Source organism: Dendrobium catenatum, unplaced genomic scaffold (assembly GCF_001605985.2).
Source record: "Dendrobium catenatum unplaced genomic scaffold, ASM160598v2 fragScaff_scaffold_1022, whole genome shotgun sequence".
In the NCBI taxonomy this organism is placed as follows: Eukaryota; Viridiplantae; Streptophyta; class Magnoliopsida; order Asparagales; family Orchidaceae; genus Dendrobium; species Dendrobium catenatum.
Window position 1 is genome coordinate 1,862,177 of NW_021319484.1, and position 14,780 is coordinate 1,876,956.

At 36.3% G+C, this 14,780-nt stretch overlaps 1 protein-coding gene across 1 annotated transcript in view; it reads right to left on the minus strand.

Annotated features, from left to right (window-relative positions):
- Positions 1 to 13,245, minus strand: part of LOC110099426 (AUGMIN subunit 3) — a 61,420-nt gene extending 48,175 nt beyond the window's left edge. Inside the window, exon 1 of the mRNA XM_028697937.1 lies at positions 13,157 to 13,245. The gene's annotated coding sequence lies outside the window, so the exon portion shown is untranslated. The remainder of the gene's footprint in view (positions 1 to 13,156) is intronic.
- Positions 13,246 to 14,780: the final 1,535 nt, after the last annotated feature.

The window sequence follows — 14,780 nt, forward strand, 5'->3', positions numbered from 1 at the left end:
GCGGGAGCGGGTGAGTCAGAGAAACGAGGTCGAACAGCAAGGAGGAAGCCAGAGGAGCGGCACGTGCAATCTCCGCCTCCTGCGAATTGACGAAGCCGAACAGCGACGAGGAGTCGAAGAAGCGACTTGCGCAATCTCTGCACCTCTGGCGAATCAACAAAATCGAACAACAACGACGAGAAGAGAAGATGAAGGGCGAACCCTAGACTCCTCCTTACGAAGCAACGAAGTCGAACAGCGGCGTTGGAGTCGAAGGAGCGAGACAAGCGAACGTAAGATCCTTTCCTGCTCCGAATTTCTGCCTTTTATCATTTTGAATTGTCGGTCGACGGTTATCATGCAAAGCGATGCTTTGTTTGAAAACAACTGTGTGTTTTTTATTTTTTTTTTTTTTTTTGCATATATTTTTATACAGTTAACAAAGAGTCTTCCTTCCCTTCTTGTATGATGCTTGGAAGCTTCCCAAAGCTTCAGGCACTTCACTACACAAACCTTAGGAGCCCTTGAATCCAATCAGCCCTTAGACAAATCTAAGGATTTTTATGATTCAAATTGAACCAAATTCAACTTGAATCATCCTCATCTAGCCTATCTTTGCTTGATGCCTTCTTGAACACCAATAGAGGTTTCCAAATAACCTCTAAAGTGTTCAAGAGAGTAAAAAGGACCTCTAGGGCCAAAACTTATATTCCCTTGACCTATTTGTCTAAGCCAAAATCAACAACTAATTCTCCTATTTTTGGCATAAGATTCCAATCTGGCCTACCAGATTTGCTTAACCCAAAGTAAGCAAATGAACTTTCATCCTTGAACATAAAAAGTTTTAGGATTCCTCATTTTCTCTTGGCCTATAAGTATAAGAAATTCTACAACCCTTAACCTAAAAGCTACAGGTTAAACTCCATTCTTCCTTAGCCTAAGAGCTACAGAAAATTCCATAACCCTTAGCCACGAAACTATGGGTTAAAGCTCATTTTCCTTTAACCTAAAAGCTATAGAAAATTTCATAACCTTTTAGCCTCAAAGCTATAGGTGCATTATCATCTTCATTTTCTTAACTCAATCAAGCAAATGACCCACTAGCTCTTGGCCCATTAGCCATTGCTTGTCCTATTTGACTCAAATTAAATAGAAGCCCTCTTTCCTTTGGCCTCAAAGCCTAGACCTACTCACCTACCTATTTGGCCCAATCAAATCAGGGATTCTCAGTATATAGACCAAAACTTGGATTCTCATCACTTAGCCAAAATAATTGACTTCATGTTTCTTTTAAATTAAAAAAAAAAATCAAATTGGTAAGCCACTTTGGAAGCCTTTACCTTGAAAATTTACTTAGATTTCCTTTAATGCAATGATATATCATATCATCCTAAAATGTGTAATACCTATAAAATTAGATCTTAAGATAGCATAAATGATAGGCTTGTCTAAAAGTAGTGGTTATTCCATATATATTCTTCATGATCCTTCAAAATTAAATAAAAGCTTTAAGTAACAAATAACTTTAAGCGAAATCTTTTTTTTTTCTATTTTAAAAGCATTAGATGGGTTTAACGAGTCGTCCTTTCTAGACATGATTTGAAGACTAGAGATCAAGCTAACTTAACCTCAGGTAAGATTTCAAGTTCATAGATCTCATGCATTAACTTAGATTTAGGTTCGAGCTACTAACTATCGATAATTCTCATCTCAGATCTAAGATTTGAATCAGATGTTCTCAGTTACATCGTAAGCCCACATTTTCGTAGGCATTTTTCAACGCAGTGTTGTTGTAATATAAGTCTAACTTTATAAATAAAATTGATCAACTTTAACATAAATTTATCTCCAAATTTAAAGCTCAACATAAGATAAATTTGAGTGTCTCTAAATTTCTCAGAATCAAGTACTCCTAAATTTTCTCATTTGGCTTCCATTCAAATATTATTTAAGTTGATCCAATCACCTATGAAATTCCAAAGAACAAATATTTGACATAAATTTCTCAAAAATCATATAAAATGTTAGTCAATATTTTGATAAATAAATATACACCACTATTTTGATCAAAAAAATTCTCAAGGGATAAATATCTTTGGGATGTAATTAAGCATAGAGGTTTGCCCTTATGGGTAACTTATACTCCCAAATAAAATAAATACAATTCAATCAAATATATCGTGTAGGGGAAAATCTCTAGGTATAAAAATAAAAATACAAGTTTTATTAGAGTCCATAGAAAAATAAAAAAATTTATCCCTCAAGCTAATATATTATTTCTATATCATCCTTGATTACAAAATATTTAAAATCTAATGAAGATAGAAAAACTTCTCATTCACTCTTCCTAGTACCCACCATCCTCAGCATCTCTCCGTTCTACTCTTTATCAGCTCACACTATGGCTGCAATGAATTTCAAGCAATTAGTGCTCACCATAGGGGCTGAAAGGTTCAAATGGGGAATAGTGGTGCATAAGGAGAGAAAATATTTTTCTTATAATAATAAGTATTTATCTTCATTATTGCAAACTAACCAAACGTGTTATTTAATCCTAGAACTTCTTGGGGTATGAGATTTCTAATCCAAATATATAATACGCAAATAGTGCTTGATCAAATGAAACGATATGCAATGCTTATTTTATATATCTTATAGGTGATATATACAGTTCAATGAAACAAAAACATGCAAATTTTATCAGTAGATAAACTATTTAATGTAAACAATAAATTACCTCTAAAGATGAAGAATAAAAAGAAATATGAATTCAATTTTCAATGAAATTTTTTATCTAATAAAATCAGCCATAAGAAAAATCATCGAAATCACAATAGTTAAGAAAACAGTGTATAAATGAAACCAAATATATACAAAATCCAATTACATCAATCACATTAAATCAATCGTTAATTATTGGAAAAAAAATGAAAGAAAAAGAATAAACTACAAAGGAAGCCTCTCGCCTGATCAAAGAGATCATTTCTCCCAGAATGCTCAAGTCTCATACTTGAACAAAGATTAAAGTAATAAAAAGATTGAAGAAAACTTCACATTTAGAATTGAAATGTTATGCGATCCATGATGAGCATTAGTTGCAAAAATCCTAATGTCCATAGAAGAAGTGATCCATAATGGTACAATCCTGGATAAGTAGAAATTGCAGGATGCTACAATCCCCCAAATAGGATAAGTCGCAAGTTACTAAAAGCACCGGTAAACCCAGTAGAAATGGGAAGCCACGGAGAAGCTATTCATAAGGATAAGAAGCTTGGGATCACATTATTAATGAAATTTAATAAATTATTTGTGCATAAGGCAATAGATTTAAACTATGTTAATGATCAACTTAGAAAAAGTGAAATTGACTACAGATTATATTTCTTGAGTATGGTTAATGTTTTAAGTATCATTTAACCCCTAAGTTTCTAAAATTTTGTGCCTTTTACCTAACACAAAACTAATTATCAACAATTTTTTTATTTAAGAATTTGAAAGTTACTACTTGATTTAGGGAAGAAGGTCAACACTTTTTTTACTCTTCAGTAGTTTTCAATTGGAAGCACTTTAATAAGCCAATAATTAATAAAAGAATAAAGTAGAATTGTAATTTGATTTCAAGAGTATTTTGTGTTGGATTTATTCTCTGACCCTAATTATGCAAAACTAGGGTGTGCTTGTCGGACTTGTTTTGAGCTAGAGGTGTTCAGAGGGAACATGGACAAGAGCTAAAGTCCTTCAGGTAGATACTCATGTTACATTGAATAACGAGTAGTCCATTAATTTGTTATGCGAGAGCTCTCTGATGGGGACATCAGATTTCGACACGTGTACCATCGCCGACGGCGCAGATCGACGGCTACGATCCAGAGCCTCTACTTTTGAGTTTATAGTTTATGTCATTTTTATTTATTAGTTTTTCCGAGTTTGCCCCTGAGGGCATTGTTTGACTTATGTAGCCCCGAGGGCATTGTTGTCTTTTCTTTCCCTTTCATTTGGAGCCTCCATATATGAGGCAATATGCATTGTAATAGTTCTTAGTTTTTGGATGAAATTGAATTTGCCACTTATGTTCTCTGTGTGAGTTCATCTTCCTCGATCTCTTAGTGAGTTCGTAGGGGGAAACTAGATCTCTTAGTGAGTTCTAGATGTTCTTGTTCTATTACTGCCGTTAGTTCTTTGATCATTTCGTTAACGTGGAGATTTGGATCAAAGCATTTACGGAGTTTGGAATTCCCCAATATTTTGTTTTCTACTTGTTCTATCTTCCCTGTGCTCTGCCACCGCCCCTTCCAGGCAGTCCAGCCGCTCACTGACCCGCAATTGCCCCGGCTCCAGTCTGCCAGCAGACTTGTCGCCACCTCCCCCTCGCCATCCCAGGCATCTGACGGAAGCCCCACAGCCGGCCCTTGGGCCATCGCCGGTTCTGCTCCACCGTCCAGGCTTGGCCGCACGTCCAGGTGGCTGGGTCCAAAAGTCTGGCTTGTCCCGTCACTTCCACCCACCGAATTCCCTGTCACGTGAACTCCCCAACCCCTGCATTCAGCCACTTTCTGAATTGGTACCTATTCAATTAGGAAAGCTAATCAAAGAGGATACAGCTACCAGCAAATTTTCAAATTCTTTCCATCTTGCTTGCATCCGAATTGGGAGAACCCGAATGGAATTTCGGGTTTGAGTACGACCGCAACGGAAGAGTCGATATTCTCTGTTCACCCTTCTTTGACGTGGGATTCGACTTCGACGACACCCCGGAAGAGTACTTGGACCGGATCTTACCAACTCTCGTGGACTCTATAGACGATCACTTCTCCGTCTATACGTGGATCATTGAAAGCCGTCCACCCGCTCCTTCGAACCCGACTTCCAACCCGGCGACAAGTCCTCTCAAGGTCACCTGTTTACTAGTGGCGTCGCTAAGTCTGCTCACGGTTCTTTTCCGTTAACCTCCACCACAAATTGAGTGACGGATCCTAAGGTGAAGGGTCTAAATTTTAAATTTGGGGCTTTGGTAATTTAGCTATTTGCAATACTTGACGTTTGGATGTTATTTTGAAAAGCTTTCAAATCTCACATTGTGATTTCTTGTTGTTACGTAAGCATTCACATTTGAACTCTTGAATTTCAATTGATTACGCGTAAAGTTTTAGTAACAAGCTTGGTTCAATATATTATTTAATTTCAAGTGCAATTCCCATATCATCTCATGATAGTTTCACATCACTCTCCCTCAAACTTTGTGTAGGATTCAAGTTACTAAAATTTGTAATGAGATGTTCCAAGCCCTTCTAACATGGGATCAGCATATTTGGATTGATAAACTGGGGTATAATGAGCATATGCTATATCTGAGACATGTTCCAACTAACTGTTATAAATGCAAATTACTGTTTCACTACAGTTGGTGTAAGCCGATTGATTTACATTGATTTTGATTAACCGAGCAAGGTGATCCAGATTCGGAGCGGCAATCCTACTGATATGGGTACAATCAAGAAGAGCCACAATTTTAGATTAAGTATTATAAGCACCAAAATAGTCATGACATTCCAACTGATACCCAAGGTGACCACGGGATAAAACAACATGTGAATATAAAATAATAATCCTGCAAGCTGTGACAAGACAATCTTTTTTAATAATAGTTCATTGTTGTATTTTTCATATATGATTTAATTTCTATATACTTTCCTATCTTTCCATAACATTTGCATACGACATGCATCCTTAACACCTATCTCTTCAATGAACTTTACATCCTAGACTTGCAAAGAAAGCCTAAGTCACGATGTCTATGCAGATTATACTCATATGTAATGAACCGGTTGGGTGGCCGGTTCAACCGAACCGGCCAACCCTCCTAATAAAAGTCGCGACCCCAGGAGGGGATCGGTTTTTGCGAACAAAATAGAGAAAGGACAGGGGGGCGGACGACAGAACTTGCATGAAGGGTTTGGAGAAGTCTCATTTTTCCAATTTTAGCAAACGATTGCGTTGGAGGATAAGATTTAACAATTTCTCTTCATTCTTATCGCTAAAAGAGTGATAAATTTGGAAGAAGTTTCAACTAACCAGAGGAACGATGAAGAAAAGAAGGAAGAAGGTTTGTTTTATTTTTTATATGAATTTGTTTCCTATTCTTCATCTAATTCGTAGAAATATTAAATTGAAAGTAAAGGAAGAGTTGGAAAGCGGAAAAGAGAAGTTTTTGAGAAAGAGGAAAGCATTTGGGAAAAATCTTTTCTTCCAAAAGTGGAATAAAGTAAGTAAATTATTATTTGAGTGGTTTATATGAATTTATATTCTCAAAAACTAATTGAAGAAATCATTTTATGGTGGAGGAAGAAAGATTTACAAAGAAATAAAGGAAAATCGCATTTAAGGTTTTCAGTGAAATACGAAAATTAGAAGAAGAAAATAAAGTGGGTAAATTTATGTTATTTCATGATTACATTTTATGCATGGTCTTTTAAATATTTATTTCTTTGCATAAATTACAAATGTTAAAATTATAAATATTTCATGATTATATAGTCTTCTGATCAATTGCATCCGTTATAAATGTTGGAAAGTTTCCTCAAAGTGAAGTAATATTTTATGTAAGATATGTAAATGTATAAATAATGATTAAATGGAAAAAGAAATTAAAGATGGAAAGAGAAAAGGAAAGCCAAAAGACATATATGTAAGGAAATAAAACACATAAATATAACAAGGGAAAAAGATATGCATGCATATTACAGGAGTTCACCCACGTATGGTACTGGCTGGGGAATCAACGTACCCGTGCATGTATAAAGGAAAATGTTATAGAAAAGGAAAAAAGAAATGGAAAAAGTTGTACCATTGGGTACATTTAGATAGTGCTCCAGTTCAAAATAAATGAGAAAAGAAATATATGTTAAAATAAATGCTATTAATGAGGACATCAGGCCTTGGAAAGTTTACCCGAGGCGAGGCCGGCGATCTACGGCCATGATCATACCAATTTATTTTTGAGTTAATTTATGTATTTTTTTATTTATGTACTTTTCCATTTATGCTCTTACTTGAGGGATTAGTTATTTGTAAGCCCTAGGGGCAATGTTGTCTTTTTTTTTTTCCTTTATGTATTGGACTATTTAAGTCCCTCCTCTCCTTTGAGAGCACTAATAAAGAATTATAATGAAAATTTCTATAACTTTGTGTTTTCATGAGAGTTTGAGAATTTTGGAGAGAAATCCCTAGGAGAGGGTAATCGGATCACCCACCAACATTGGAAACGTCCGGGTTCTTAGCTCTTTTCTACCTTAATCTTTTCTTCTTCTTCCCTGCCCCTTCCTCCCACCATACGGCCAAAGCCTTGCTCCCAAAGCCGTCGGCCACCTTTAAGCATCCCCACTGCTGGCTACACCACCACATCTCCAAACCCTAACCTAGCCTAGCCGCCGGCCATGAGCCTTCCCTCCTTGCCGCCCACATTCAAAACCCCCTCATTACTACTTTCCTTTTTCCTCTCAACCCATTTGGAAAGTCTTAAAATTCAAATTTTCAATCAATTTGAAATTTGAATTATTTCCTAAAATAAAACTTATTTTAGGAAACTTTCTAATTCAAATACAAAAAACAATTTTAAATTAGATTGGAATTACATCCTCCTCCCTAATTTGGGATTCCCAATTAAACAATTATTCAATCCCTTTCCCTAAACCCCCCAACCCCATCATGGTGTCACTGGCCCCCTTCTCCCTATTTCTCTCCCTCCACAACCCCCTTCCATATTTGGCCTTTTGTGTTTTAGGAAAGACTTTGAATCCAAATTCAAAATAATTTGAATTTCAAAATCTTCTTATTTAGGCCTAATCCCTTTAGGAAATAAACCTGATGCATGCAAAAATTAGGAGAAGACTAATTTTGCAAGCAAAAATAAAAACTTCCTAAGATAATAGAAAATTATAAAAATAAACCCAAAAAGATACAAATACGACAAAATATAACTTTTTATAAGATAAAAGACTCTTACAAACTTTGACACTTACAAAAACAAACACCTTACAATTCTTGACAAACAAAAAACACCTAAAATTGCATTTCCTTTGCTTGAGAAGAAAGATATAAGTGGAAGGGAACTTGCGGATAGAAGAATGAGATAAGAAGCCCGAGACGAAAGATAGGAGGACAAGCTCGCAAACTTTCCCAAGAAGGAGAGGAAGAAGTGAAACAAGCTCTCAAGCTCTTCCAAGAAAAACCCTCAGGTTATGCTGTCCAAAAATCACATAATAACCACCCTTTTTTATTCCAAAACATCTCTAATTTATAAGCAAAAGAAAGAAGTCAAACAACTATTCCACCTCTAACCAAACCAATCAGGTTTGGGGAAATGAAAGGTTAAGGGTCAGCCATAAAGCATCCTAAAAAATCTCCCAGGAACCAGTTAACATTCACGAGACATTAGCCAGGAATAGAACAGGCAAACAGAGAAGACCCAACGGGCAACAGGAAACAAAACCAGCAAACAGGAAATCCCAACGGGCAGCCAGGTAACAGAGAGCAAACGGCACAGCAAGGGGAATGAACTACATTTCGTAAATAGCACCAGAGGAGAAGAAACTGAAGGGGTAAAAAGAAGGGAAAGAGACACAAGTCCACTCCACAATAATGAGCTATATAGAAGAATACCTTTATGAATTTATGAGCTAGGAAGTGCAATTTCTCTTCTAATTAATGAACTAAAACATCAGCTCAAATATTTATGAGCTAGAACCAAGAAGTGTCAAAATTTCAGCTCAAAACCAAGCAGCCAAAGCCCACCCGAGAGCAGCCAAGGCCCCAAACCGAGAAACAGCAAGTAGCCCAAGGACAAAAAAGGATCCAACTTGATTTGACCCCCCCCTGCCTACATCAAAACCCAATCACCTTAAATCTGAGATTAAATCGCAAATTTAAGTCACAATTACAATTAATGCCAAGATCCTCATTCATTGAATGTGGAAACCATCCCCCCCCCCGACACAATTCCCCCCTCTCTCCCTAGGCCTGCCCCTTCCCTCTCTCTTCTCTAAATCAACTACTCCACTATACTTCCCAAAATTCTTTTCCCCAATCTCTTAAGTCCTAGCCGCCTCCACCCAAACTCTCCCACACAGTTTTTCTCCCAGTTTCTGAAGTTCCTGGGTGTTGTCCAGGAAATTTTGGCAAGACAAGCTGATGTCCTATTCTCCATAAACCTCCTGTTTGATGTCCTGAATGTTCATAGCTGTTGTCCAGGAAATTTCGGCAAGACAAGCTGCTATCCTGCTCTCCAGAAACCTCATATTTGTTGTCCTGAATGTTTATATCTGTTGTCCAGGAAATTTCAGCAAGACGAGCTGCCGTCTTGCTCTCCAGAAACCTCCTGCTTGCTGTCCTGAAGGTTCACAGCTACTATCCAGAGATCCCAGCAGGTTTCTAGTGTTGTTTCGCCATCCAGAAGACTCCTATCTGCTGACCAGAAACCCCCACACGGCTGTCCACACGCAAGACTCCTTCGAGATTAGCCGCCAGACTCTAGATCTTCCTCCTCAAATCTCAAATCAAACCTAAGGACTTGACGACGATGAACTCTTCTCCAAGTTTCATATCTTCCTAGTTGCTCTCGATTATGGTTTAGTTTGATTCACAAAGATCGTGTTAATTTTCCTCTGCTAAAACCTAGTAATACAGAAAGTCGAGTGAGGGATCCTTGCATAGTGACTAGTCTTATTGTTAGCATAGGAATTTTCATTGAAAACTTTCCATGCATGCAATGTAAGAGTAATTGACTGTTTTAAGATCTTAACTTCTACGCATGTGATTTGGCCTAAGCTTGTTTCATCGCTTTAAGTATTTCATTATTATTATTCTCTAAAATTTAAGTTTGCAAAATCCTAAATCAATATCATCTAAGTATTGTAGTCTTGCATCACCTATAAATGAATATAATATATGATGTATAAAGGAATGAATGGAATATGATATAACATGTATAAATGAATGAATGTAATGAAATGAACTAAAGAAAGGAAATGTATTTCAATGTTAAATGAATGGACATATATCAAAGATTGTATGTATTGTATTTTATGCATTTTAATTATTTTAACAGTTACCTACTGAGTTTACTTTGTAAACTCATTCCATTCAATTATGTTTCAGGTAAGTCCTCAGAGATTAGAAATGTCGGAAGAGAAGAATTTGTCTATAGACGACGACGTAATAATGAGAACAAGTAAACTATAATTGTTGTAATTAGTAGCTTTGAAAAGTGAAATGAATATATTTTATGGAATATCTTTGTTATAGTGGCTCTTCAGTTACTTGAGAGATTTTATGTTAATGTGATCATTAAAAAGAATGGAATTAATACCGTCCGACTTTTAGTTCTCGCCTCGTAAAGTCGAGCATCCGGGCCGGCCATCATCTAAGGGATTTTTTTTTAATACAATATTATAATTAGATGGAAAAATGAGTGCAACAAAGGCAATTACAAAGAATTTTCGTAGTACAAAATATCAAATACATAAAGCATAAAGCCAAGAGATGAATCCTCTAACAATATAGGAAAACAAAAGGGGAAAAAGAACTCATTCAAACTGTCTTGCTGAAAGCTAGGTGAAAACAGGAAATTTGATTTTTTTTTTTTTAATTAAGGTCCTATCAAGTAAATCGGATTCAAAATCTACAATCCACCAGAACATCATCACTCTTAATGCTCCCAATACTCCCAATAAAACTCTCAGAATGTAGAGCATCATGGTTAACTATGTCTACACCGCTAAAAGTGCGAGCAGAAACTTCTAGAATTGGCAAAATAAATTCCACTTGTTCGTAGAAGAATTAGAGACAATTAAATTCAATAGGTTTAAAATCCTGAAGGTAGATCTGAACAAACGATGGAGTAGCATCAATTATTGAGGGAAAAATGAAGGATCTAAACATTTAAATGTCCCTATTGCACCTGAATGTTTGATTTCCTTATATCTGAATGAGCCTTGAAATAATTAGATAAATTTTGCCCAAAGATTTCACAGAAAAAAAAAATATTGGCTTATGTCTTCAAAGATCACTCTTTGCAAAAAATTCACAAGACTTTGAGCCAATACATGCCCCCATTTCAAACGACAAAGTAATGTTCATTCCAACCAAAACTCTGGCTAAAGATGGCCCTGAAAGTCAAGCAATAATAGCATCTGCTTGCAAAGATTTGTCAAAGATAGAAATAAAAATGTAAAAGTAGATTGATTGAAAAAATATAACTTAAGATGAGGAAACACAACTTAAGCAAATTGAGTAGGTACGTTAAAAATTGAGTCTGATTAATTTGCAAACGATAGATTCATAATAATATGTTAAGGATCAATAATCTCAACTAAATAGTTACCAACCAAAGGTAGGCCTAACGAAAATTTGCAAATGACATCAACATTTGGAGAACCCAAAGAGAATTTGTCAATAATACAAAGATATCAATCTAGCAAGTACAGCGATCTTTTCCTCAGAAAAAATGAGCACAGAATAGCCTTGATATGATGATAGTTGCTTATGATTTGGTGGAGCTTAGCCTTGATGAAAATGAAAAGAAAAGTAAAAGAAAATAGAGGGTGCCAATCCCATGTCTGACAAAACACCCAAAATTTTTGTAAAACAATGAAAATTTCAAGTAACAAGAGGCGCGAGATATAATAAAATGTGAGCAATCGAAGGAGCTTTTGAGACAAAGGAGCTTTTACGGTGGTTGAACTAGAGGAACCACCATGACCCAAGGAGAAAGGTTGTCACAATGGAATTAAGAACAAGGAGAGGGAAGCCAGCAAGTATAGTCCAAAAGAAAAGAATCAAGTGGCAAAGAACTAGAGTGGGGGAAGAAAACCAAATAGAGTGGAGAGCAACTGTCGATGAGAAAGGAGCTCAAGGGCACAGCATAAGGTGGCTCACCAAGAGCCATTAGGCTACGGCCCACACAAGATACCGAGATCATGCAGGAAAGCACGCAAGAACGAGAGAAAGCAGAGTCAAAAAGTGTGCAGCGAAGGCACATGGCCCGTAGCAGCATGGTGCGTATACATGAATAGGACAAAGTAGTTCAGGCAACACATGAGCATGCATTAAGTTGGCGTGCGATGGTGGGTGATTTGAGCGTAGTTACTAGAGGCTAAGGCGCCGAGCACGTGAGAGACATCCTCCAAGTTAAGTGGATTTATGACCAACTCATAATTTATCATGTGGTCTATACCCATCTAACAGTTCTTCAATTAGGGAAATAATATAGGTTTTATATTTCACTTGGCAGTTGCAAATATGCTTTTTTCTAATCTTACTAATCTAATGATTCTAACCTTGCTTTGATTTAATAAAGAGAAAAGTTACGGTTAAGTTTCTAAAATGCATTAGATTTACTTTAATGGTAAATTTATTACCAATACATAACAACTTCTAAGTTTATTTATAGATACATAATGCAAAACATCGTCTCTCCACTTTGGCTCTTAAGCTATATTGAGTAAGAGTGATGGGGACATCGATCAGAGATTCAAGCATGTGTATCGTCGGAGACAGCGCAGATCGACGGCCACGATTCAGAGACTTTCTAGACATTAACCGTGGGAATTCTATTATTTTTCGCATTTGCTTTATTGTGTAACTTTGAGATCCTTCTTTAATTGTGTCTAAACACTAGCTTGTAACCGCTTATCATAACATTTCGTTAACGGAAATTTCTTGAATCTTAACTTACGAAAGCTTAATCTTACATTGGTAAACTTTGCGATTCTTAATGAATTTCATGTGCAATTCTTGAACGTATCACATCAAAGAGACACCCTAATCATACCTGACATAGCAAAGTAGAACTACCTTTTAGACCTAAGGTGTGACAACAATCGCTTCTAGTTTCAGCTCAAAAGAACTAATATTTTTATAATCATGTATAACGATTACAATATAAAGTTTGAAACATTTATACAAAGAACTCAAAAAACATTTGAACTCCTGCCACTGCTGCTTGGATAAAAGAATTTTGTGGTTGAATGATTTATATATTATCTAAAACTTACACTTGTAGTTTTCTAGGATGCAACAATTTTTGCCACTTATAACCAAAAATTACAACTTTCTAAATTTATTTGCTTCAGCCACAAAAAAAAACAAATGATTAGTGAAAAACACAAGATAGAATCTCTACATGGATCGCAATCGTTGCAATTCTGCCACCCGATGGTGCTGAATTTTTTCAGAATCTCCTGCAATGTTTAAGAAAAGAGTAAAAAACAATCAACCGTTGGCCAAGCTTCCAAATTATAAAAGATTTCACAAAAACAGCCAAGTGTTCACCGTGAATTGAGCTGTTAGGTTATATTACATGGAAGAATCAACAGAAATAAGATCGTTCCGCTTGACAACCTCAATGAAACAAGAAATACACACAATTCAACAACAATAACAACATCAAGCATTTATCCCACTACATGGAGTTGGCAACATAAATCATTTTTCTCTGTTGTGTCCTATTAAGAGTCAAATTCTCATCAAATCTAACAAAAAAGTGTCATTTCATATGTACACATAATATGAAAGTAAAAGTCGACTGATGTATTTTCATAGAACGATCAACTCTAACAACAAATTGAAAAAATAAAAGGCATCATGGAACTACTGACCATGCAAATTTTAAGACAACACAAAATTTAGATCAACTACTCAGTACACAAACAAAAAAACAAAACAATATGGCACTAAACTTCATAAGCAGAACTGCAGACAGTAAACAACAGGAGCTTATATAGCTTCATTCACTGGTGTTATTAACGAAAGTTTCTGTTACTCTTAGTTTATACAGCTTCATTATATAGTGTATATGCTTAATTAACAGACTATGTGATGCGGACATCAGACCCTTAATGTTCCATCAGGGACGTGGCCGATGATCGACGGCTATGATAACGCCTTTTTATTTCAATTATATGTGATGTGTTTATTTATTAAATGTCTTTTTTTTCATTTATGCCCTTGCTTAAGGGATTAGTTCTTTGTAAGCCCCGAGGGCATTGTTGTCTTTTATTTTCCCTTCTTGTATTTGTCTATCTAAATCCCTCCTCTTCTTGGAGAAGGGTTAATGAATGTTTGAATGAAAAATTGCTTTTGGTTTCTACTTCATCTTGCATGAGGGCTTGAGAAGGGAGAGAGCTCAAGGAGAGCAAATCGCAAGGCCCACCAGTCGTTGGAAGAGTCCGCGGCTCGTGGTTAAACTTTTCTATCTTCTTGTTCGCGTTTTCCTTCATCCTCTTTCCCTCCACCACAAGAAATCCCTTCTAAATCCTTATTGTCGCCGCCCCTTGGGAGCCCACCGCCGACCACCACCATAACCCCACTCCTAGCCGGCAACCTCCCCTCATCCACCCAACCCCTTCCTGTACAAATTTCAAACTTGAAATTTGAAAATTTCAAATTTCGAATTCTTTCCTAATTTGGAACTCCAATTTAGGAAAGCTTTCGTCATGAAATTCACTTTCAATTTGATTTAACTTGGAGTTATGAGACCATTTGCCCCGTCATCATCCTAAATTGGAAACCCTTCTCCCTTGAATTCCCCTCTCTCCCTCTATGCATGCCGCCGGCCCTCCATGGAGAGATTCCCATTAATTGTGATGTGAAACAACATGCGATGGAAACAAGAACTGCTTGGGGATTTTAATATAAGATTTTAAAGCTTTGCTAGTTATAGAATTAATGCTTATCCAAGTTAGGTTTTCAGAATTATCAATTCGAGATTAAGGCATGCATTTAAAACTAGATTAACGGGACAAAAT